At 35.7% G+C, this 26,440-nt stretch overlaps 1 pseudogene; it reads right to left on the bottom strand.

Moving 5' to 3' along the window:
• Positions 1–7,558: 7,558 nt before the first annotated feature.
• On the bottom strand, positions 7,559–7,677 carry LOC129881238 (5S ribosomal RNA; annotated as a pseudogene).
• Between the last annotated feature and the right edge of the window lie 18,763 nt (positions 7,678–26,440).

Here is a 26,440-nt window from a genome sequence, read left to right as displayed (position 1 = left end):
ACTAAGTTTTCCTTTTTGGCCAAATCTCATAATCTTCTTTCATGGAGAAACCTTTAAAAAGACCTTATCTCCTACTTGATATTCAATTTCACGCCTCTTGAGATCAGTATAAGACTTTTGTCTATCTGAAGAAATTTTTAGATGATCCTTGATGACTTTTACCTTATCTTTAGTTTGTTGCACAATCTCAGGACTAACCAGTTTTCGTTCACCAATTTCACTCCAGCAAAGAGGAGTTCTACACTTTCTCCCATATAAGGCTTCATAGGGAGGCATGCCTATACTTGATTAGTAGCTATTATTATAAGAAAATTCTATCAAGGCTAGGTATCTGTCCCAACTACCGTCGAATTCCATAATGCAAGCTCGAAGCATATCTTCCAAGATTTGAATCACCCTTTTGGATTGACCGTATATCTGAGGATGGAAAGATGTACTAAAGTTCAACCTAGTGCCCAAAGCTTCTTGCAATCTAGTCTAGAATCTAGATGTAAACCTTGGGTCTTGGTCAGATATAATAGAAACAGGAACTCCATGTAACCTCACAATCTCCTGAACATACAATTCGGCTAGACGTTCAAGTAGGTAGTCCACCTTGATGGCCAAGAAATGAGCACTTTTTGTTAGCCTATCAACTATAACCCAAATTGAATCATGATTTCTTTGAGTGCGTGGAAGCCCAAAAACAAAGTCCATAGTTATTCTTTCCCATTTTCTCTCAGGTATCGACAAGGGTTGTAACAAACCAGTCGGTACTTGATGCTCGGCCTTTATCTATTGACAAACTAAGCATTTGGAAGTAAACTCCGCAATTTCCTTCTTCATACCATTCCACCAGTAGTGTTCTTTAATGGTTTGGTATATTTTAGTACCTCTAGGATGCATTCCATATGGTGAAGTATATGCTTCATTCAAAATTTTCTTTCTCAAATTGTCATCTTTAGGGAAACATAATCTATTTTGATAAAGTAGAACATGATCCTCCCTTAATTTAAAATCAAGAATTTCTCCAATTTGAGCTTCTTTAATCAATTTCACTAGCTTCTCATCTAACTTCTGTGCTTCTTTCACCTATTCAAGTAGAACTGGTTTGACTTGAAAACTGGTAGCAATAGAGCTATTAGAGTTAAATGCAAGACAAGCATTCATTGCTCTTAATTTAACAAACAAAGTAAAGTGGCTTAGTGATAAACTAGCAAGGGCTTTATGACTTAGAGCATCTGCTACCACATTGGCTTTACGCGGATGATAATCGATCGTGCAGTCATCTGCTACCTCAAATTCAACTCTTTTTGTGTACCCAAGTACTTCAAACTCTTGTGATCAGTAAATATGTGACACTTTTCACCATATAAGTAATGCCTCCAAATTTTTAAGGCAAACACTATGGCAGCGAGCTCAAGGTCATGAGTAGGATAGTTCAGCTTGTGTGGTTTCAATTTTTGGGAAGCGTATGCAACCACTTTCCCTTCTTGCATCAATACGTAACCCAAACCATGATGAAAGACATCACTATATATCACATATTCCTTCCCTTCAATTGGTGAAGTATAGGAGCTTGTGTTAATAAGGATTTGTGCTTCTCAGAACTCTCCTGGAATTTTTCATCCCATACAAACTTGACATCCTTCCTCAAGAGTTTAGTTAAAGGGGAGGCTATAATGGAGAATCCTTTGACAAACCTTCTATAGTATCCCGCTAAACCTAAGAAACTCCTTACTTTAGTTGGACTTTTAGGTGGTTTCCATTCAGCAATAGCGTGAATTTTACTAGGATCCACTTTCACACCAGCCGCCCACACAATATTTCCTAGAATGGCCACTTCACCGAGCCAAAATTCACATTTAGAAATCTTGGCATAAAGCTTCTTCTCTTGCAGAATTTGCAAAATAATTCGAAGATGATTTCTATGATCTTCACTATCCTTGGAATATATTAAAATATCATCTATAAAAACCACTATAAATTGATCAAGATAATGTTCAAACACGCGATTCATCAGATCCATAAATGTCGCAGGAGCATTCATCAACCCAAATGGCATCACCAGAAATTCATAATGGCCATATCGAGTCCTAAAGGCAGTTTTAGGGACATAATGTTCCCTTACCCTCAGTTGGTGATACCCAGACCTTAAGTTATTTTTTTAGAACAAACTAACACATTTTAACTGATCAAATAAATCATCAATGCTAGGTAGTAGGTATTTATTCTTAATTCTTACCTTGTTCAATTGCCGGTAATCAACCCAAAACCTAAAAGTCCCATCTTTCTTTTTCACAAATAGCAGAGGAGCTCCCCTAGGGGGAAACACTCAAGCGAATAAAAACTTTCTCAAGGAGTTCTTGCGATTGATTTTTCAACTCTTTCAGTTCTGTTGGAGACATTCGATAAGGCATCATAGAGATAGGAGTGCTTTTAGGAACAACCTCTATGGGAAATTCAACCTCCCTTTCCGGGGGGTAGTCCAAAAAGATTTTCAGGGAAGACATCAAGAAATTCACACACCATGGGTATATCCTCAAGGCTTGGACCTTCCAGCCATGTATCAAATATATGAGCAAGATATGCTTCACAACCTTGTCTAACCATCTTTCTTTCCACTACCGCAGAAATGATATTAGACGTCAATGATCTTTCACCTTGAATAATGATGTGTAAAGGTGGAGGAGCTCTAAAGGTCACATGCTTTGACCTACAATCAACTACCGCATGGTATCTATAAATACAATCCATACCGATAATGACTTCATAGTCTTGGAAAGGCATTTCAATTAAATCAGCAAGGAAGACTAGATTTTGAATTACCAAGGGACAACCTCGATAGATTTGATTGCAAACAACTTGTTGCCCCAAAGGACTTTGGACAAGCACCCCATAATTGAGTCTCACAAATTTCACATTTTCACAAAAAGCCAATGATGCACAAATATATGAATGTGTAGAACCAGGATCAAATAATGTAACAACATATAAGTCGAATAAGTAAAATTTACCAACAACCACATCTGCTCCATCCTGGTCATACCTCTATCTCATCGCATAAGCTCATGTTATAGCTCTTAACCCACCAGCTGGATTGGTTGCACCTGCACTTATTGCTTATGGGTTTCTAAATCTGGTACCTCTATTCCCTTGAGAGGGAGTGGTAATAGGTTTTTGAATCGAGCCTTCCCTGCATGGAGAAGAAGTGGGGTTAGGATTAGGATAATCTCTCACCTTATGATTGAAGCTCCCATAATTAAAACAAGTGCCATAAGCTCTTCTACAAGTACCAAGGTGATTCTTTCCATATTGTGCATAAGGGGGTATATGAGTCTTGCCTTGGCCAGAGCTTGGAGTGCTGGCAGTAAAGGAAGTTGATCTATTCTACTTATGTTGGGTAACTTGCGAAAAGTATTAGCTTGGGAACTGTCAAACCTCCCCCTTTTTGATGGACCTCCCAAATCTGCATAACTTTCCTGAACTTATGTTCATTTCTACCAGCTTTTTCCTTGTCGATCCTTTCCCAAGTAAGAGCAGCTGAAACAAATTTACAAAAGTTTTCATGTTGTAGGACCGCTATAGAATTTCTGATAGAATCATTCAAACAATCTTTGAATCGTCTGTACTTATCTTTTTCATTATTAATAATACCCCTAGCATAGCAGGACAGCCTGAGAAACTTCTACTGATATTCAGCGATAGACATACTCCCTTGCTCTAAATTTTAGAAATCTTTTTTCTTTGCATCATGATAAGCAGCTGGGACATACTTCTTATGAAATTCTTTCACAAAAGCATTCCAAGTAAGAACAAGAGGTTTTTCCCTGGCATTCGGTACACTTACCCGCCAATCACAAGCATCTTTTTGTAATAGTGAGACAACATACTTAAACTTGGCAGCATCGAAACACTTTAACTGCTCAAACACTCTTTTAATTCATTCCAACCACTGCTCGACATCTGTAGGGTAAATGTTCCTTCAAACTCAACTCCACCTATTTTTCTCATTTTCTCAAAGTTCATTTCATCAGGGTTAGGCACTCTTCTGGACATATAACTAAAGAAATTGGCCATTTGTTGAAAAAAGAGATCAACAGTAGGAGCACTATGATTCATTTGCGGGTGTGGCCCAACTCTCATAACCTAATTACTTTCCATTTCAGATTCCCTTGTACTAGGAAGATTAAAATCAAAAAAATGTTCTTCAATCCCTTCTTGTTGGTGAAGTTGGGTATTAGAGATATTTAAACCCTCACGAGCGGCTTCCATAAGTCTATTGAAAGTAGAAGATGCCATGACTTAATTCCTTCATAAGGGAAGATCATATTGCATTAGAGACATGTACATGATACATATGCAGTATATAGAAAAACAACATGTAACAAAACATATAGTACACCAACAAGTCACAACAAAAGTCCTAGAAGCATAAACCCAGACTCTGATACCAACACTTGTGGCACCCCTTTTGGGAGGATGCCACTTACGAGACAAAAGATAGTTTTACTTTTTTTAAAAAAATCACAAATAGTTAATACCATTGTGGGTCCATAAAATACACAAAACTCAAATCAGTAGTTATTACAAAACTACTATCCTCATTTGTGCAAAATGACACGCCAATATATAAATGCAGTACAAACATGACTTGAGTTAAAAGCACACTCCAAAATAGCAAAACTAGTCACCCTATTCAAGTTACAAGCATATAGTTTTGTTTTCACAGGCCTTCCAAATTTCATACATAAGTGCCACATGTATCATGTATAAGTCCCCCAAAATATTTACAAAAACTAGATGCATATGCAGATGTGATATTCACAAGGGCTACAAAAAGTCTACTCCAAATATTCATCTTCATACCTCGTCTCGCACATTACCTATAATAGAAATCAACTATCACTGCTCATAAAGCTTAGTGGTGTAAAAACTTTGGGCTTGGAGACATTAAATTCTTTAATTCCCTTGTTCATCGCAGGTGGCTTAATAATGTAAAGGTAAGCCCAAGTGAACAAGTATATTAAAGTATCTATCATAAACCTTGAAGAGTTTCAAAATCAATATCAATATTCGAAGGCTCATGTATCAAGAAACATATAATTCAATTCGAAAGAGTTGTCAAATAATCAATTTTGCCCATTAGGTACGTCATGCCTTTACACTAAGCACAATCAATATCAAGATAGACCGAAGCCCCGAAATCAATAAGGACCGAAGCCCATATCAAGAAGGGTCGTCACCCAATATTAAGAGAATCAAGAACCATGTTGAAAGTAACTTTCCACTCATACTCAAAAATGGATGAAAATCCCATCGTCAAGACAAAATGTAAATCCAAAGTCAAGATGGGTAAGATACAAATTGAGAGGCATGCCAATATCGATGATAAATCACCATAACAAGAAGGACAAAGTCCCAGCAAGACTGCAAAATGATCAAGCAATTTGTAAAATGGGCGGTTTAGCGAAAGTTTTACAATACTTGAGATAATAGTCATACCAAAATACAAAATAAGGAGCAAGGAAACAACCCATCAAAATGACTCAAATTTCAAAATATAAAATATTTAAGTTCAAGTTTATACACAAACCTTGGAATTTTAGCATACAACAGGTTCTACCATAACTCAAGGAGCTCAATTCCTCTCCGCCATAGACCAACCAAAATTTACTTCGTCAAACAGTTCCTCTTAGCTTGTATAAGCACATATACATCTTAAATACATAATTAAATATATAGTTAAGTTTAAGAGTCTCATCATATCGAAACTAAACACTAAATTAATAAAAATCAGCCCAAACTATTCAAATTGGAATTCTGGACAGCCTACTTTCCTGTATTGTTGCTCCGTTTTAAAGGGGTAAATGGGGGAGGTAGGATTTATATCCTAAAGTAAAGTTATATACATGTGTCTTAGGGTCTTATACAATTTTGAATCACCCCTACAGCAGTTCTGTATAAACAGATATGCCCAAAATACCAACAGCTGTCCATGTAGGATTTCCAAAACAAAATCTGGGCAGCACCTCTCCTATACTTCATCACCCTTTTTCAAGCAGATAAAAGCAAAACTCGGTTTCCAAGCCTAAATGAAAGTTATATCCCTATAAAATAGATTTCCAAAACATCTTGAATTACTTGAAATAAAGCTTTACACAAGTAGTTATACTAATGTTACTAACGGCAGTCATATCCAAAAATGGGTTTGCTACCAAGAACAAGAACCTCTTTTCTGCCCCAACAATAAATTCTATGTTGTTAAACACCACTACTTAACCGAAGAGTACCTTAGAAAATTAATTGATGGAATAAAATCGGAGGACTTACCTTAATTGGCCAAACTCGTAGTTCTCTTTCTCCTTTCTCTTAATTTTTCTCTCAAGTCTTTCTAAGTTTAAGGTTGAAAATGATTTCTTAGTCATCTTTACATGTATATATATGCTCCCTTAAAGTTTGACATATGGCATCCCCTAGGGGTGACACTTGTCCAGCCCCCTAGGGCACCACCTTATCCATGCACCCAATCTAAAGCTGCCATATGGCAGCATGGGATCCACCCCAAGTAGATGTGTCACCTACTTAGTCCAAGTAGGTGTATCACCTACTTATTCCAAGTAGGTGCATCACCTACTTTTTTCAAGTAGGTGCTACGCCTCTTTTTCCATGTTTTGTGGGTTCGTAATCTCGTCTCACTTTAAGAACCTATGTAATCCTTGTAACCTAAGCTCGACGTGTACTCAAGTAGCTTTGCTATGTAAGATATCCCAATCAATAGCTTACGTAGAACTTCAAAAATAACGTGGACCACCTGACCATCTTTTAGAAATAATATAAAAAAAATTAGGGTGTTACAGCTCGAGGCTAATAATAAATAGATAGGAGTCGCGGTATCTGAGACCGTGCAAAAAATCATTGGTAGAACCCTAAGGGATGGGTGCCTACCACAAGGGGTGAATACGATAAGAGAGTAGGACTGAGCAAACTAAGGAACGTGTAAAGGGTAGTAGGGCCGTGTTTGAGTAAAGATTAAGATATGGTAACAATGTCATTGGCCGCTAATATAGTGACATACAAGTAGCAAGGAGAAAGAATAGAAAATCTCTTATGGTAGGAAATGAGGATACCAAGGAGTACATAAAGAAATAAAAGAAAGGAGTAGGACAATATAGCGTTAGTACGAGCAAGTTCTAGTGTGAAGTCGATATGTAAAGCAAGATGGGATGGGAAACGAAAAGTTTATGTCTATCTTATATAGGTTGTATCAGAATGGTTATGCAACCTATAGATATGTATATGTTGAGTATAGGGTCAAGTAAGAAGTACACAAAAAAAGGAGCTAGGATGTTTTGGATATGTTACAGAGAGATGTCAAGATGGGTTAGACCAAACTACTGAGATGAGGTGAGAAGGGAAAAATAGGACCTAGCCATGGTTGAACCAATAATCTATCCCGACGTCGAGTGTAAGATAGGGGCGGAGAGGTCAAGGCGAAGCATGAAGAATAGCAAGAAGACGCTAAGGTAAATCTCGGTCTAGGTTGAGTTCCTTCGCACATTATTGAAAGGACTGCAATGGAACATGACACGAGGACTTTCCGGGGGGTCACCCATCCTAGTACTACTCTCGCTCAAGCATGTTTAACTTCAAAATTCTAGTGGGATGCAGTGCATTAGTGCTGCTATGATCGCACAAGATGGAAGAATCCAAACTAGCGGCGAAGCAACGATACGAGATTATGTATCTAGAGTGTTATAAGTTACGTTAAGAGAATTATAAAAGGGCTTAAGCAAAGCAAGTAGGATTAGCTTATTACTAACATATGGGGCACTTGTATGCCACAATTCTTCAATATAATACCAGTTAATGATAGGAAAACCACGGAATGGCTATACAGGTCATTGTGTGAGGGGACTTCAGCACAACTTGGTAGCCGACTCTGAAGGGAAAAAAGCAAAACCCAAAAAGACGAGGGTACCAATTGATATTATCTAAAGAAGGAAAGAAGTAATATACGAGGTCGAAGATTCCACAACACGACCTTGGCTACAAGACTCACTTTTCACTCCCTGATAGATAATTCTATATGGAATATTATCCGCAAATTAACAAGATCAGCCCATGTTCCTCCAATCAAAGACTACCTGCTCAGCCGAGATGGTGTGAAATTATAGGTCAAGAGGGTGGTAGGACCTTATGGAGTCCCATAGCTATTGTCCTAGACGAAGGATCCCAAGTTACAGTTAACTACCGAAGATCAGTTTACGAAGAGATTGGGAAGACAGATAGGTCTTCATACCCTATTTTACCCTCAGACTGATAGACAAACTAATCTTACTAGCTAAACGTTAGATGATATATTTCGGGCCTATACGGTTGACTCCAAAGGTAGCTCAAACAATTGCCTAGGACCTATCAAAAGTACTTACGATATTAACTATCATTCTAGTATCCAGATGGCCCCATACGAGACTTGGTATGGAGGATACCATAGGTCTCCAATTAATTGGTTTGATGGTAATAAAACATGAAGAATATGCCCAAATGTGGTTCAATAAGCAGTATAGAAGGTGAAGCTTATTCCAGAGAGATTATTAGCAGCTCCGAGTCGACAAAAGTCATACGCAGATAATTGACGTCGATCTCTAGAGTTTTAAGTTATAATTAAGCACTCTTAAAAGTATCATCCAAAAAGAAACTGATGAGAGACAATAAGAAAGAGGACCTTAGTCTGAGATGCATTGGCTCTTATCAGACCTCCTCCAAATAGGCAAGGTTGCCTGCGATTTAGACTTACCGGCGGATCCAAAAGTAGTACATCTAGTCTTCTAATTATTGATGCTTCGCAAGTGTGTTGGTGATCCGTCCCGATTATATTCTGCAGAGGATATCCAGGTCACAGAGGAGCTATCCTACGAGAAGCAACCGATCACCATCCTAGATTGGCAGAGTAGGGGGTGGTGAATTAAGGATGTAGCTTCCGTCAAGGTATTGTAGAGAAATAAGAGTCATGAAGAAATAACCTGGGAAGCTCAAAGGGAAATGAAGCACAAGTATTCGTACCTAATCTCTACGTCTACAGGTAATCCCAACCTTTGGAACTTTGATATTGATTGCTCAGTGAAAGTATGTGCTATTATGATGGAACAGAGAAACTTTCTATATAATCGGTATAAGATCTTGAGGAGGGTTTTGGTTCACATTCGAGGATGAATTTTATAAAGGGGTAAAGAATGTTACACCCTGTACTTTTGTACCTTGGAAGGTTCTTAAGCTTCTTAAGTATCCTGAAAGGTTCTTAAGTTTTTGGAAGGATTCTTAAGTTTCTTAAAGCTTTTTAAAGCTTCTCAAGCTTCTTAGAAGATACCATCGGAGTCGGATAGTCCATAATGCTATCAAACAACTCTAAGAAAGGAAGAATGTGACACCTCATGATAGGGAAGATTTGAAATAGCATTATAAGAATCCGGAAGAAGTTGGAGACCAAATAATGAGTCGTAGGACTCAACTTACTTATGTAAGATACCAACTTGGAAATATGATATACTTAAGCTACTTGAGTACATACCAATCTTATGTATCAAGGATTACATAGGGTCATAAAGTAAGACGAGATTACTAACCCACGAGGAGGAAAAGAAAGTGACACGTGGAAGTATGAGAGAGTGCCATATGGCAGCAAGGGAGAGTGCCACGTGGCAGCATCTGGAGCAAGGGGTGGACCCCACCTTCCACATGGTAGCCTATGGTAGGAGGAAGGGATGTGTTGGCCCAATGAGGGCGTGACACGTGTCACCATTTAGGCTTGACATGTGTTACCACTTCTGGGTTAACACGTGTCACCCCCCTAAAGTAGCCTCTATATATATATATATATATATATATATATATATATATATATGTTATGAATCATTCTTATCTACAAGAAAGTCATTTATATTTCTAGTTCAAGATACTTCTAGAGAAAGAAAGAAGAGAAGAAAAATCTAGAACTAGAGAGAGAGTAGGTTCGACCAAGGAGAAAGAAAGGTAAGCCTCCGATTTTGTTCTGTGAATTAATTATATAGGGTATACCAAAATGTTATAAATATGTTAGTAATGTAAATTTATTATTTGGAGCAGCAACAAAACATTAGCAAGCAGCCACAAAGTTTTAGTCTCGCTAAAGGAACTTCCGAGGCAAGTTTTGGCGAGTTTGGCATTTTCGGGCAAGGTAAGATTTTCCCTTTAAAATTGGAGTTTATGATGATGTTATAAGGTATATTATATGTCTTAAATAAGGTTGGAAGTGGAAAAATTGCATAATTATTCTTGACGTTAGAAACAAACTAAATTGAAGTCGTCATAGCTAAATCGAAGTCGCGTAGGGTATTGTGATTGTGGGCCGCAGTTGTATCTGGTGTGGTTTTGTGTTTTAGGTCTGTAAAGGGTTCTAAAAATCAAGTGGGTCTTCTGGTTTCAGCCACATGAACCCCCATGTAGTATGGTTAAAGGTTTTATAAAATAAAGGTTAAAACTCTATTTTGGTATCGTAGTTTTGAGCTAGTTGTTTGGAGTTGTATTTGGTAAAGTTGAAGTGATTTATTTACATATATGCTGCTGGTTGTTGTTTTTGTTATGGTTGTTGACATTTTGTCTTAGTGAAATTTGGGGGATGTTGAAGTTATAGGGGAGATGCTGCCCGATTTTCGGTAACTTTGGAACTTGTAACAAACTAGTTGAGGGTATTGGATAAGGAAATGATTCCTATGGGTACTTGATTTTAGAATTGGAAATTGGAAAGAGAAAGTTCATTAACCTCAGTATTACTCTCATGTTATTAGGTCAAGGAGGTAACGAGGCGAGCTGGATTATAGTTAATCCGCAAAAGGTATGTGAAGCTTACCCTTTCTTTTCTTTTGGCATATATTAGCCTTAAGTCATATATATACGAAATTTGGGAGTCATTCCATTCATAAAGCGTTGAGTAGGATTCAAGACCCTTGTTCACTTCTGGATGTTAGTACTACTACAATAAGTGGAGTCCTCGCCTTTCAAGTCTGTTGTAGGATGATAAGTAGTACATATAAGGCTTGCCTATTTCTCTCTTAGAAAGGGGCTTAAGGTAAGGGAAATGATGTCGGATATGAGTTTAGAGATAATTCCATTTAGAGGTTTCGGACGTAATTCGTAACTCATAGTCACTTTTGAATACTAAGGGTCCTAAAGTAGTTAGATTACTACTCCTGAGCCACCTATATGTTGAATAGTAAGTGGAAATATAAGCTCCTATTCTGAAAGGCTCTGAGAGGATAAATGTCTCTAATTGCATAAGTTGTATCACTGATTGCATAAGCTATGTGTCTGATTGCATAAATTATATCTTTGATTGCATAAACTATGTGGCATTATCTTGGTATATGCCTATGGTTCCTAAGGCCCTAATTGATGAAATCCCTAATAACATCTAAAAGGTACCTCAGAGAATTACTTTCCTAGTCTTCAAGGGACGATTCCTTGGATTGTTTCATTGAGTCTCAGGAGATGACCTAGTTGCATATGGTTTCTCACTACTCTACTCGTGCATATGGTAACCCTTCTTTTACCGAGAACCACGATGGGCCAGGAACATTATCATGCATAGCTTTATTACTCCTTCACCAAGTCCCAATCCAGCTATATATATGTATGTATGAAGTATACGATTATGAAATGCCATATACGATGAAGTTGAAGCATATGATGATGCCATATGTGATGAAGTTATTCATCGAGCCTCGGGTCAGATATATATATATATATGATGATATGATGAAAATGTAGATTGAGCCATACGTTCCTCGATATTGTTTTAAATTATGGATCAGGCCGAACGTTCCTTGGTATATTTTACTATATGATAATGGCACCGAGTCATATAAAGAAGCTGGGTGCAGTATGTTATATACACTACTCTTTCACCGAGTCCCTTACTAAAGGGTCGGATACTTACGTAGGCATGCATATAAAAATATAGGGATACACTTGTGACCCTGAGCCCCATAATGGACCGGATGTACTATGATGATATATATGATAAGATTATGCCGTATATGATGATATGATGTCGTATACGATAAGATTATGCCATATATGATGATATAAAATAATATACATGATGAGAGGGGATGATGATATGGTGATATGGTAATATGATGAAATAGTTATGATACCGGGTTCCTTAGCGAGTCGGGCATAACGTATGATGATATATATGATTATGTTTACTAAGGTGCAAGTACATTAATTTGTTAATTGTTACACTTGTCCTCTTCATCCTTGTTTCAGTTATGGTCTCAGCTATGATGTGTTATGTTTTACATACTTAGTACATATATCGTACTGACCTCTCTTTCTTCGAGGGGGGCTGCATTTTATGCCCGTAGGTACAGATACTTACTTTGGAGATCCGACAGCTTAGGACTCCTACTCAGCTATGTCAGAAGTGCTCCACTATTCCGGAGCCTAGCTTTTAGTGTTGATCGTATAATATATATAGTTGTTTATTCAGGGGTATGGTGGGGGACCTATCCCACCATATGTCACTATTAATATTCTTAGAGGTCTATAGACATATATAGTTGGATTATTTACAAGTTTGATTCAGTTGTGCCTATATGGCATATTATAAATGTTATTATGTTAAGGCATCCTTCTCCGCCCTTGCATGACATGGTGCAAATAAAAGAGACTATATGCAGAAGAATTTTCTATCACCCTCTGGATTCTTTTGTATAGTTCTTATAATTGAGATTTATGTATACGGGGGTCCGGGTCATACCCCAGTCATGGCCTACGGAGTTAGGTCGTGATAGGGTATCTCATTTCCCCTTCCTTAGAGTTATTTGGTAGCGTTATAGATTATCCGGATCACATGGTAACTCTTAAGAGCTTAAGAGTTCTTAAGGAGTCTTAAGAAGCTTTAAGAAGCTTTAAGAAACTTTAGGAAGCCTTAAGAAACTTAAGAGGCTTAAGATCCTTCCAAGAAACTTAAGAGCCTTTCAAGAGACTTAAGAACCTTTCAACAGACTTAAGAAGGCATTCCAAGGTACAAAAGTATGGGGTGTAACATCCTTCCCCCCTTTAGGACATTCGTCCTCGAATGTGAACCAAAATCTTTCTTAAGATCTTATACAGATTACGGGGAGATTCTTGTCTATTGCAATAACCCATACTTTCATTAAGTAACTAATTGTTTTTAACATTAATTTGTTTATTTTTATTTCAATTCAAGGAGGGGGACATAAACCTTACCTCTAAACTTAAGGTGGTTCATAAGTCAGCTAACCTACTAAGGTCGGCTAACTCATCCCCGATGCTAGAAAGTGCCTTCTAAATAGTAGATAAAAGTGATAAACCTATGAGGGGACTCCTCTCGATGCAATGCAACTAAGAAAAACCATAAATAAGGGAGACTCTCCCCTTCCATGTGAGTACAAGAAAGAACCTACACTAGTCCTATTCAAATAAGCTACATTTTATACATAGCTAAAATGAAGAAGAACAAGTATATGAAATTTCTAGTTTCCATGGATCAAGGTTGTTCTTTCCTCTTTGTCCTTCCTAGTCTTGTCATACTGAGTTTGTCCAAGTTTTAGAACTTTGTAGTCCTTTTTGTTTGTTGTTGGAGGTTTAGACATTGTATCTTGTTGACGAACACGCCATATCAAACATAACAAAGAAGAACTAGTTGTTGTTGTGAGTTGTTCCTATTGATTGCAATAGATTGGATGCTCTAACTTGCTGTTAGAAATTGCAACTGTGTATAACTGAGTTTTTGTAGTTGGGGACCTTCCTAAAATGTTATTTCCTGCTACCATTCTGTAGAAATCATGCATAAAGAGGCCAAGGAGGAAAGGAAATCTAAGTGTTGGATGGTGTGTTGCATGTCTGCTATGTTGCTGCAGCTATGCAATTGTTTTAGGGAGATGAATGTTCGGGATCTTATTTTTGGATACTTCAGCTATGTATTGTACCTACAAAGTAACTAATATAAAATTTTCAAAAGTTGGGATTACCTGTAGATGTAGGGAATAGGTACGAATACTTATGTTTGACTTTCCTTTTGGCTTCCCAGGTCATTTCTTCGTGACTCTCGTTTCTCCATAACACCTTGACGGAAGCAATGTCCTTAGTTCATACCCGTACTCCGCCGATCCAGGATGGTGATTGGTTGCTTCTCATAGGATAAATCCTCCATGACCTGGATATCCTCTGCGGGATATACTCGGGATGGATCACCAACACACTTGCGAAGCATCGATAATTGGAAGACTGGATGTACTACTTCCAGATCCATCGGTAAGTCCAACTCGCCAGCAACCTTACCTATTCGGCGGAGGATCTGATAAGGGCTAATGCATCTCGGACTAAGGTCCTTTTTCTTGCTGGATCTCATCACTTTCTCTGTGGGAGACACTGTCGAGAGTGCTTAATTATAACTTGAAACCTTAGAGATCGACGTCAATTATCCGCGTATGACTTCTGTTGCCTCTATGCTGCTAATAATCTCTCTCGAATAAACTTCACCTTCTATACCGCCTATTGAACCACGTCTAGGCTTATTAGTCATGTTTTACTAACACCAAACCAACTAATTGAAGACCTTTATTGTCTACCATACAAAGTCTCATATGGGGACACCTAGATATTAGAATTATAGTTAATATCATAAGTACTATTAACAGGTAGTAGGCAATTGTCTGTGTTACCTTTAGGGTCAACCGTATAGGCACGCAACATATTGTCTACCGTGTAGCTACGAAGCTTAGTCTTTCCATCAGTCTGAGGGTAAAATAGTGTATGAAGACCTATTTGTCTTCCCAGTCTCTTTGCGGGCTGATCTTCGGTAGTTAATTGTAACTTGGGCTCTTTCATCTAGGACAATAGCTATGGGGACTCCATAAGGTCCTACCACCCTTTTAACCTATAATTTCACACCTTCTCAGCTGAGCAGGTAGTCTTTGATTGAAGGAGCATGGGCTGATATTGTTAATTTGTGGGTAATATTCCCTCCAGAATCATTTGTCCATGGAGTGCGAAGTGAGTCTTGTAGCCAAGGTCGTATTGTGGAATCTTCGACCTCGTGTATTACTTCCTACCTTCTTTAGATGATATCAACTGGTACCCTTACCTTTTGGGTTTTGCTTTTTGCCCCTCAGAGTTGGCTGCCTAGTGGTGTCGAAATCCCCTTACACAATGGCCTGTATAGTTGTTTTGTGGTTTTCTTATCATTAATTGGTATTATGTTGAAGAACTATGGCATACATGTGCGCCATCTGTTAGTAATCAGCTAATCCTACGTGTTTTTCTTAAGCCCTTTTACAATTCCCTTAACGTAACTTATAACACTCTAGGTATATAATCTCATGTTGTTGCTTCGTTGCTAGTTTGGATTCCTCTATCTCGTGTGATCATACCAGCACTAACGCACCAGATTCTATAAACATTTCGAAGTTAAGTGTTCTTGGGCAAGAGTAGTACTAGGATCCGTGACCCCCCCGAGAAGTCCTCGTGTCATATTTTATTGCAATCCTTGCAATAATGTGCAAGGCACTCAACTTAGCCCAAGATTTACCTTAGTGTCATCTTGCTAGTCTTCATATTTCGCCTTTCCCTTTCCTCTTTTATCTTAAAACCGGTATTAGGGTAGATCTTTAGTTCCACCATGACCATGTCTTTTTTGGTCATTTGATTTAACTTCTCTTTGTATCTCTCTGTAACGTCTCTAAAATATCATAACTCATTTTCATCATGTACTCCGCTGCTTGGTCTTATGCTATATATATATATATATTTGTAGGTAGCAACACTACTTTTATACAATCGGTATGAGTTAAACATAGTCTTTTTGTTTCCTGGTTTATCTCACTTTACATACTACCTTCGCACTAGAACTTGCTCGCGCTAATGCTATTTTATCCTATCCCTTTTTTTTTCCTTCAGGTATTCCTTGATCTCCTCATTTTCTACCGTAGAATATTCTCTCTTTTTTCTCCTTACTATTGGTATGTCATATATCAGTGACCACCCACTTTGTTGCCATAACCTAATATTTACTCAACATGCCCTTACTACCTTTTACATGATCCTTAGATCGCTCAATCTTACCCTCTAATTGTATCCACCCTTTTTTGTATGCACCCATCCATTTGGGTCTCTGCCAATGGTTCTCCGCCTGGCCTCAGTTATCATATCTTCTATTCATTTATTATTGGCTTTTAGCCCTTGCTAACTCATGCCCGTATGGAATCTCGTTTGAAGTTTAAGCATTCCCGTTAACCTGTGATAGTGTTAATTGACTTCATCCGACACTTGTACTTCTCTTGTCCACTTCCCCTCTTTAGGGTGTACCCATGTCATCCTCTGCTTATTTTCAACTGTTCATATGCATATGACTTTTCCCTAACACCTTTGACATACTGCACCATGTCTGCACCTTTTATTAGACCATCAATACTTTAAGTTGCCCTGGCAAAAACCTTAATACCACTATGGGGTGCTTAGAATTCTCGATAACTAATATCCAATATAGTCCTAGTACTGGTTCTCGAGTCATATAATTGATGTAGTAGTTTGTTCAAAACCATATTCCTTTCTTCCCCATCGGTGATTTGCTAGCGCCCATAATCGTTTCAACTTTTCCATTCAGGAGCACTTATACTCCAGTGGCCCTTGTTTCTAACTTTGATACGACACTATCCTTATCCCAGTGGATACCACTTGTTCCTCTTAATAGACTCATAACACATCAATGGTCTTGCAGAGCTACCTTTCTCATCCTTGAGGGGTCTTGCTACCCTCCCCCAGTGGATTCCCATATTCACCATACCTCTTTACATCTCATTAGCTTTTATCCTTAACGAGTATCTGAGACTAACTTCCAATCCTCCTCAGCCTCATGTCAATTTTACTTTAATAGTGTTCTTGTCTTCTCGCCTTTTTGTGCTACACCTTTAGCTCATATCCATCTATCTTCCTTTCCATTTGATACTTATACTTAGTCGATCACGTCTATTTTGAGTGTTCCCTATAGTAGTCCTCCTATTCTTTCCGTTCATGGAAATTTTTGCCCGAGGGTTTTCATATTACTCCTTGGGATCACATATACTTCGTCTATTTGTTTCATAAAGTTCATGCCAAAAAAAAGAAGATTAACTTTACCTACTTACTACTTCCCAAGGTATAGAAAAACTTGAGAAGCCATAGTTCAATTATTGGAAGAGTTCTATCTTAAAGGAGTGAATAAGAGTCATGATTTATACCACAACATAAATTGTACCAACTTAGTATGGTTGGACACTTTTATATGAATCGAGGCAAAAGGACATAAGTTCTAGGAATAAGATAAGCTTTACATGGTTCATGCCAAAAAAAGAAATAAGATAAGCTTTACATACCCTCTACTTTCCCTCATAGAGCTATTATATACATATATCGTACCCGGTCCATCATGAGCTCGGTATCATAACTTTCTCATTGGTTTACCATACCATCATATAATGTACCCGACCCATGATGGGACTCGGTGGGTAATCATAGCATTATAACATCGTACTTATGTCAAAGACATATCAAAAGGGAAGAAGGGTAGCTTTACATACTTGTGCCAAAACATGCCAAGAGAAAGCTTCACATACCTTTTCAAGGATTAATCGAAATCCGGCTTGTCTTGATACCTCCTTAACCTATTTGACATGAAAGTAATATTAAGGTTAATAGACTTTCATTTTCCAATAGCCCACTCTACAACCAAGTACTAATAGGAGTCATTTCCTATCCATTACCCTCGACTAGTTTGTTACTAGTTTCGAAGCTACCGAAAATTGGCCAGTATTTCCCCTATAACTTCATAATCCTCGAGATTTCGACTCGGCCAAAACATCAACAATCATACCAACAACAACAACCAATAGCATATTTACAAGTAAATCATTACAACATTACACAATACAAGCTCCAAATTACGATACAAAAATAGAGTTTTTAAATCTTTATTTCGCAAAATCTTTAATCATACCAAACGAAGGGTCGTGTGGCTTCAAACAGCAGCACCCACACCCTTTTTAAAATACTCTGCAACCCGACAACACACAACCCAACCAACTGCAACTACAGCACCTCAACGACAACACACTACGCGACTTCGATTTAGCTACTACGACTTTAACTTAGTTTGTTTCTAGAATCTAGCATCCTTATGCAAATTTTACACTTCCAACCTTATTTACCTTGCCTGAAACTCATCAAACTCGTCAAAACTTGCCTCGAAAGTTCCCTGTGTGCCCAAAACCTTGTGGCTGCTTTCTAACATTTTGGTGCTTCTCCAAACCATAAACTTACATTACTAACACCTTCATACCACCATGGTATACCCTAGAAAATTAATTCACGAAACAAAATTGGAGAACTTACCCTTTTTTGGCTCCAAATCCGTGGCTCTCTTTCTCAAGTTTAAGGTTTCTCCTCTCTCTTGTTCTAGATTTCTCTTCTCTTCTTTTTGTCTCTAGAAGTCTCTTGATAAGAATGACTAGAGGATAAAAATGAACTAAAGTCATAAAACATATATATAGGCCACTTTTACGGATGACACGTGTCAACCCCTAAGTGGTGACACGTGTCAAGACCTTATAGGGCCAACGCACCACACCTCCAACCATGGGATGCCATGTGGCATGTGGGGGTCCACCCCCTTACTCCAGCTACTGCCATATGGCACTCCAGTTGCTGCCATATGGCACCTTCTTTTCTCCCTCGTGGGTTCATAATCTCACCTTACTTTACGAACTTATGTAATCCTTGCTACGTAAGTTTGGCATGTACTTGAGTAACTTAAGCATGTAAGTTTTCCAAGTTGGTAGCTTACGTAAGTAAGTCGAGTCCTACGACTCATTATTTAGTCTCCAACGTCTTTCGGATTTTTACAACTCTATTCCCCATTTTCTCTATTATGGGGTATCTCATTCCCCCTTTCTTAGAGTTGTTTGGTAGCTTTATAGACTATCCATCTCACATGATAACTCTTAAGAGCTTAAGAGTTCTTAAGGAGTCTTAAGAAGCTTTAAGAAACTTTAGGAAGCCTTAAGAAACTTAAGAGGCTTACGATCCTTCCAAGAAACTTAAGAGCCTTTCAAGAGACTTAAGAACCTTTCAAGAGACTTAAGAAGGTGTTCCAAGGTAAAAAAGTGCGGGGTGTAACATAATCTTCATAAGAATACGAATTTAATGACACCCATATTGCTATATTTATTTTTGAATGAAATATTAGGTCAAAAAGTCATCCTGAGTCATTAAAGTCAAATATGAAAAAAAAAATCCGATTATGTTCACTTATCATAAAATAAACTCACATGTCAAATTTCAGCTAAAACGGATCGTTATTCGACCCCCAAATCAAGCTTTTATGTGAAGAACCCTAGAGTCATATTTTCTTATTTCAGCGTTATTTCTCCACCAATATACCCTAAAAATATGGTCATAATCACATAAAAATTTAATGGAAAGGATGAGAATAATTACCTTGACATTTTGGAATAAAAATCCCTATTTTTCTCTACTCTTTTATTTTTCTTTTCCCCTTTCTTTTCTTTCTTCCTCCGTATTTGATTTTTCTAGCTTCTGCGTTCTACGTTTGTCGCTGTTCTCTTCTTTTTTTTTCTCAAACTAATTATGTATTAAAATTTACAAACCCTACTAACCTATTTTAATAAATATAAGAAAAGTGGCATAAGGTATTAAATAAATTAAAACTTTAGCCCACCAATTAAATTAATTCTCTAAAATTATCCCTCAACTAATTAACCGAAATTACCAAAATGTCCAAAATTTTTAACTTAAATTTATATAAAGGGTTTTCTATGAAAGGAGGAGGATTCATTCTCAAAATTACCTAACAGGTCATTACACGGTAAATCCTATTGAATCAACTTTTGAAAAAGGATAGATCGCATTAATGAAAGGGGTTCCAAGTATAATTGAAAGATGCATTTGATCTTTAACTAATAAAAAAAATGAGGAATGCATACCTTATTTTTGCAAATATGAGTGTTAGATAATTTATACTTTATATCTAAAGCATGTCTAGATGCAGATTTAACCATATGAGTAGTTTTTTCAAAAAACCTTGAAGGTATCAATCCTTCTTGAATACAACTAACATCTTCTCCAGTGTTTATCATTGCAGTGTTAGTGATAGTAAACTCATTATTAATTAAAATAGTACATTTAATATATTATCTATGAGCAGTTACAATTTGTAACATCCCTAAAACGGAGTTTTGTTTAGAATTTTCAACAAGTTCTTCGATTTTATCATCAACTTTACCTTTTCCTTTAACAATATGAGGCATTGATGCCGAATCATCTTTATCATTGTTCACTAATAAAGAAATCTTGTGATCATTAATCGTTTGATTCTGTTTGAGAATTTTAATCTCATTTTTTAGTTTTTCAACTTCAATTTTTAAATTATTAAAAGAAGTATCTCTACTACATACAGTATAGGTCTTTTTATCAAGACGAGAAAGAACTTCATTTATAGAATAGGGTTTTGAATCAAAATCAACCTTTGATTTAGAATATTGCGAAGATTTAGAAGGTTGGAAGCTAGATGCCATATCAATTATCTTACTCCTCATATTTTCATTAGATATTTCCTTTAAAAATTTAATAACATTTTCAGAAGTAATTTTATTAACATTAAAATCTTCAAACTGCTATTGAAGCTTATAAAACTCATCTGCTTTACACGGGCAATTCTCACATGTACAATTAGCATCGCATTCATTAGTCATATTGTTATCATTATCAAAAAAATCAAGAAGTTCTATCTCACTCTCAGATCTATCAGACCTAGATTCTGTCTTAGAGTAATAATCAGATTATGAACCTGAAGTGTATAACAAACTATAAACTTTATCATGAAGATTCTCTTCGAGTTTCAACAATTTAAGTTTTAGAAGTTTGCAATTTGGAGCAATATGTCCATACTGCCCACATTCATAACATTTGATTTTACTAAGATCTGTTTTAGATCGATTCTTGGTAAATCTATTAAATTTTCTGTAGGCTTTCTTAGCGTCTTATTTTTCTTTGCTCCGTCGACAAAGATGATGCTTCCTATAAGATTTATTGGGATAATCTTCCCTGTAGTATCAGTGTTTATTGGATCCTTTTTTGTGACTAGTAGATGGTCCTGCTACACCAAATTGGTTACAGAAATCTCCTAACTGAGAACACTCTTTTTCCTTATTGAGCTTAAGTTGTTGAGCTAATTTAAGATCGTTACACAGATTTAATTCTTCTTGTATCCAAGTGCCAATTAATTGACCATAAGTAAGTTGGTCATAAGGAATAGCCGAATTGCTTCCCTTAAGAGTTTTTCTAACTCTTTCTGCAAATAATGGGAGAAGACCATCAACAAATCTTGATTTTCAGTAAGATAAATTACTTTTGGGTAAGTCCATTATACGACTTATAAAGGTGTCTTTATACCACCTAAATTCTTTTAAATGTTTACATCTAAGTCCATTTAATAAAGTTCTTAAAGCTTCATTTTGATTGGTAAATCTACCATTAAAATGTTCTAATATGGTAAGGATTAGTGTATAAACTGCATTTTGATGATAAGTCTCGACCAGTCATTTTGACGTGCCATATTCAGAGATGACTGCCTCTTTATTTAATTCTTTTATCATAGAAGTAGAAATGGTTGGTTTAGCTTAGGCGGATAATAAATTACCACACCATCCACGAAGTTGACTAGTAAATCCTGCAACAATCATTGTGCAAGTAGTATGGTCTGAATTTTTGTTAGTAGATTTACAAATAGTAGCATACATCAACATCCAACGTACAAGAATGGAGACTTGTCTATCAATTAAGTCATCAAGATTCCACTCGTAGATTTGGTAACCACTATAACCTATGTTGGCTTGAATCCAGTCGCGTTCCTCAATTAATACATCTTGAGGAGTGGGACGTGGATAATAATAGGTCATCATTACTGGTTTTGTAGCATACTTGCCATGTTTGTGAGTCCAATCACGCTCTCCTCTATACTTTATATCTAAGGCATGAAGCTCAGAAATATTATTGTTAATGGGAAAATTATCTATCATTCCAATAGGTTTAGCATTTAAATTGGCTAGCTTCTTATCAATAAGTGTTTTATAAATCGATTAACGACTTAGTTTTAAAATCCTTTACTTCAATAGGTCGTTAAATTTGAGTAGGAATTTTAAGAACTGATTTATTTTCAGATGTGGAGGCAATATCATTTGCTTTGCTTATACTCATAGATTTAATTAAAACAATTAACTCATCGAGTTTGGTATCAAGGGAACTAATATGTTCACCAATAACTTTAACATATAAACTCAAATAATTATTCTGGGCAATCAAATTATTGATTTCACGAATGCTAATTTTAGCAACTTCATTATCAATGAATTTTTTAAAAGAGGAAAAAGTAAGACCTGTATTATTAGGTAAAATAAAAAGACTTTTGGGAGGATAAATAGCTTTAGTAATATTATCACTTTCATCTTTAAGAGTCCTTTGTTTTAAAACCTTTATGTATAAAGGTAAATAAGTGGTTATAAACTATGAAACGAAATACATAATTTCATTATGTAATGCACAAGTTTCATAAAATTCTTGAGAAATATTATTTAAATTATCTTGGTTATAAGCCTCAAAAACCCAGGTTTTAAACTTGTTCCATTTTTCTTGACGAAATTCCTTTTGAATATGCTGGAGTGCCGGGGAACCTGGACTAAAATCAATTTGGTGTGTCATCATTATTCAAATTTTATTTCAGTTAGACACCTCATTGTGGTCGAAATCCATTTTGGATGCAGTTTGTTCGATATCAGACAACTTATCGGTTGCTTGATTCATATTATTTGTAGGATCTATTTTAACCTTTTTAACTATTCTTTCACTCAAATTATCACTAAGAGTATGTAGAGATAAAACTTTATTTCTAGCTGACCATAAACATGGATATCAGGAGTAATAGGGATAATATGCTGAATCTCAGGCAAAGATCTATATCCCAAAAAGGTTTGTCTGTTATAAACAGGAGATTTATTAATCATAGATTTATCAAAAAACTGAATACATATCTTACCATCAGGATTTTGAGTGATATGATAATATTCATTATTAGATAAATCATTTGTGACCTGACTTGGGGATATAACCGAATCTAAAGTCCAAGTCATTGGAAATTAATTTCTTCCCATTTGATAGGTTTCCTAGTAGTGACCTTAGACTTTGTGAAATTGGTTTCGACCAATATTGTCTGATTCGATGTATCATAGAATTTACATCAAGGATTCTTAGTAGATAATAATTTGAAATAAATTCTATAAGATAAACATATAAGTTCAAAACCAGGGGCCATAGTTATGATTCAATGTATCATTAATTTCAACTTTATAGAGAGAAAATCAATTTTAAAAAAAAAGAGGAGTCGCCACTTAAGTTCTTAAAGAAATTAAGAAAACTTAATTTAAAAGACCCTAATAGATTAAAATCTTATAAATTCAGAGAAAAAGGTACGAGGTTCTTATTTCCACTTTGAGAAGGTGTTAAGCATTCAAAGTGGCCGCTAATGCGCGGTTATCAATGATTTAAAAATTATTTGACTAACTTTTAAAAATATTAATTTAAAAAAAAAACGAAGACTTTAAAATTATTTTTTAGAAAACAATAATTAAACTTAAACATTGAAAATAATATACATGTATAAAAAAAAGGTAAAATTTACCAAATGCCTAAGTAAAGGTAGAAAATCATCTAAAGAGTAAATTAACATGAATTGATTTATCTTTAGGGGAATCTAATTAAGTTAAAACAAATTAAAATTAATATCTAAGTAAGCATAAATAACATAAGTGAATAAATTATTACAATCCGAATTAATATAGATAAACAATAAATAACACATGAAAATATTCTCCGGCACTTAGTTTCTGTACGCCATTGGGTCATCTGCGTTTTGGGCCTTAAGCACAATTTCACTGTATATCGGAGTTGTATACACACTATATATCAAACTGTATATATACTGTATACAGCGTATACAACTTTATTTCTGTATATCAAACTGTATACACATAATATATCACCTGTTTGTTCCTTGTATTTGTTGTATACCACTATATATCAGACTGTATATATATATTGTATATCAGTGTATACAATATTGTTTTCTTGTATATCAGACTATATAGATATTGTATATCAATGTATACAACACTGTTTTCCACCTGTATTCCATGTATACAGCCTAATATCAATATATAAATCATGAATATTACCTTCTTTTTCATTTATCAACTTTCCAGCAATTCAAACAAGATAATGGAAGACTCAAAACTCAACGATATGCAATGATGGGTTCAAAAATGGACTCGAATTTATATCGCATGCACCAAAATAAAATTACATAAGCATTTACTTATTTTAAGCTAACCGAAAAAACATATCATGATAATTTAAATTATCAAATGGATAAGCATCCTAAAAGTGACTAACAACATGCATATATGTGGACAAAGAAAAGGAAAGAAGAAATATATTCAAGTAACTAAAAAATACAGATTTAATGTATACGCTATACTAGCTCAAATTTTAAAGAAAGAATTAAATTAATTAGGCCATGAAAGTTCTAATTGAATAATAAATTTAAGCATATTTTTGTTATCTAAATCATGTTAAAAAAAGAAATTAAAAACATAAAAATCTATATTGTCAAAGGAAACTATTTGAAAAAATAATGAACAAAACAAAGATCTTTAATGAAATAATTCTAACACATGATAGCTAATTAATTCTAACACATTTTAACTATAAAACATTTCTATCATTAATCTAATTATTCTTAATACATGCTAACTAAAAAAAATAAGACTACGAATCAACTAAATATAAAAATGAAATAATTAAATAAAATAAAGCAGAGAAAAGACTTTATCTCTTTTCGGGCAGCAAGATTGAAGACGATGAGTGGAAGACAACTTCACCACCACCCAAGAGCTTGATGGAACTCCAATCTACAAAAAAAAATTAAAAATTTAGACTCGAACCTTCGTGGATTCGACGTTATAAGAACACTGTTCTTAGCCTAAATTTTGACTTCAATCTCCTATTTTTCTTAAAGAAAAATATAGATTGAAAGCTAGAAATTTTCACAACTTTTAGGTTGGGGACAAGAGTCCAAAATCCTAGCCAAGTTAAGAAAATTTCTAACTTTTGGTTGGCTAAAAAACCTCTCACTTCTTCTCCCTTCTTAATAAGAATATGAGCTTTTATATAGGCTCCAAAAACTTCAAATTTTCATACAATTTTCGATGTGGGAGATTGGGTTTTTTTTTAAGAAAAACTAAAATTTTCAGAAATGCAAACAATAATTAAACTAACCTAACTAACATTATATTTAATTAAAAATAAAATCTTTTTGAGAGGATTTTCGAATAACTATATAAATAGTAATCAAAGATATAGTTTATAAAAATATGTATACAACAACAACAACAACAAACCTAGTATAATCCCATAATGTGGAGTCTGGGGAGGGTAGAGTGTACGCAGACCTAACCCCCACCTTGAAAGGTAGGGCGGCTGTTTCCGAAAGACTCTCGCCTTTAAGAGAGGACAAGATAAAAGGTTAGATAAAAATATGTATATTATACTAAAATTTATAAAAAAAAAATAATTAAGAATAACATAAAAATATCTTTATTTTTATAAAAGCTAATTATTTTTAAAAATATTTGAAATTTAAAGAAATTCGATAGCTAATTTGCATTGTGGAGGGTCAAAATTGGGTGTCAACACTATTAATGTCATAGGTGATGTCATTTGCATTTTCATTGCATTTTTTTTGCCAAGAGGGCCATTGCATATTTATTCAAATCATACAAGAGGATAACATTGCATATTATTGCTGAAAGGGCGATTGTATATCGATCTCATCAAAGAGAAACATCAACATTTTCCAGTGTTATAAATGCCTGAAGGGTATACGTAAGGCACATCAAATATCAAAGAAGATTTGAAGTGCAACTTTTCAATGGATCATTATCCTACCGACGGAGCAACATATATCCTATCGATGGATCACTTATATTTGTCCTATCGATGGACATGCAACATCGTCCTACCAATGGACTGCATCATATCCTGCCGATGGATCAGCTTCATTCTTCCTATCGATGGACACACATTTACATCCTATTAATGTATCTTCATTTGTCCTACTGATGGACAGACAGTTATTTTGCCAAAATATCCTATCGGCGGATCACCATCATTTGTCCTATCGATGGACCAACATATCCTACCGATAGATCAACTTTATTCGTCCTATCGATGGACACACATTTACATTCTATCAATGGATCTTTTTTCATCCTACCAATGGACAGACTGT

This window comes from Solanum dulcamara, chromosome 2, assembly GCF_947179165.1.
Source record: "Solanum dulcamara chromosome 2, daSolDulc1.2, whole genome shotgun sequence".
NCBI lineage: Eukaryota > Viridiplantae > Streptophyta > Magnoliopsida > Solanales > Solanaceae > Solanum > Solanum dulcamara.
The sequence above is the reverse complement of the archived record's forward strand: the minus strand, read 5'-3'. Positions and strand labels throughout refer to the sequence as shown.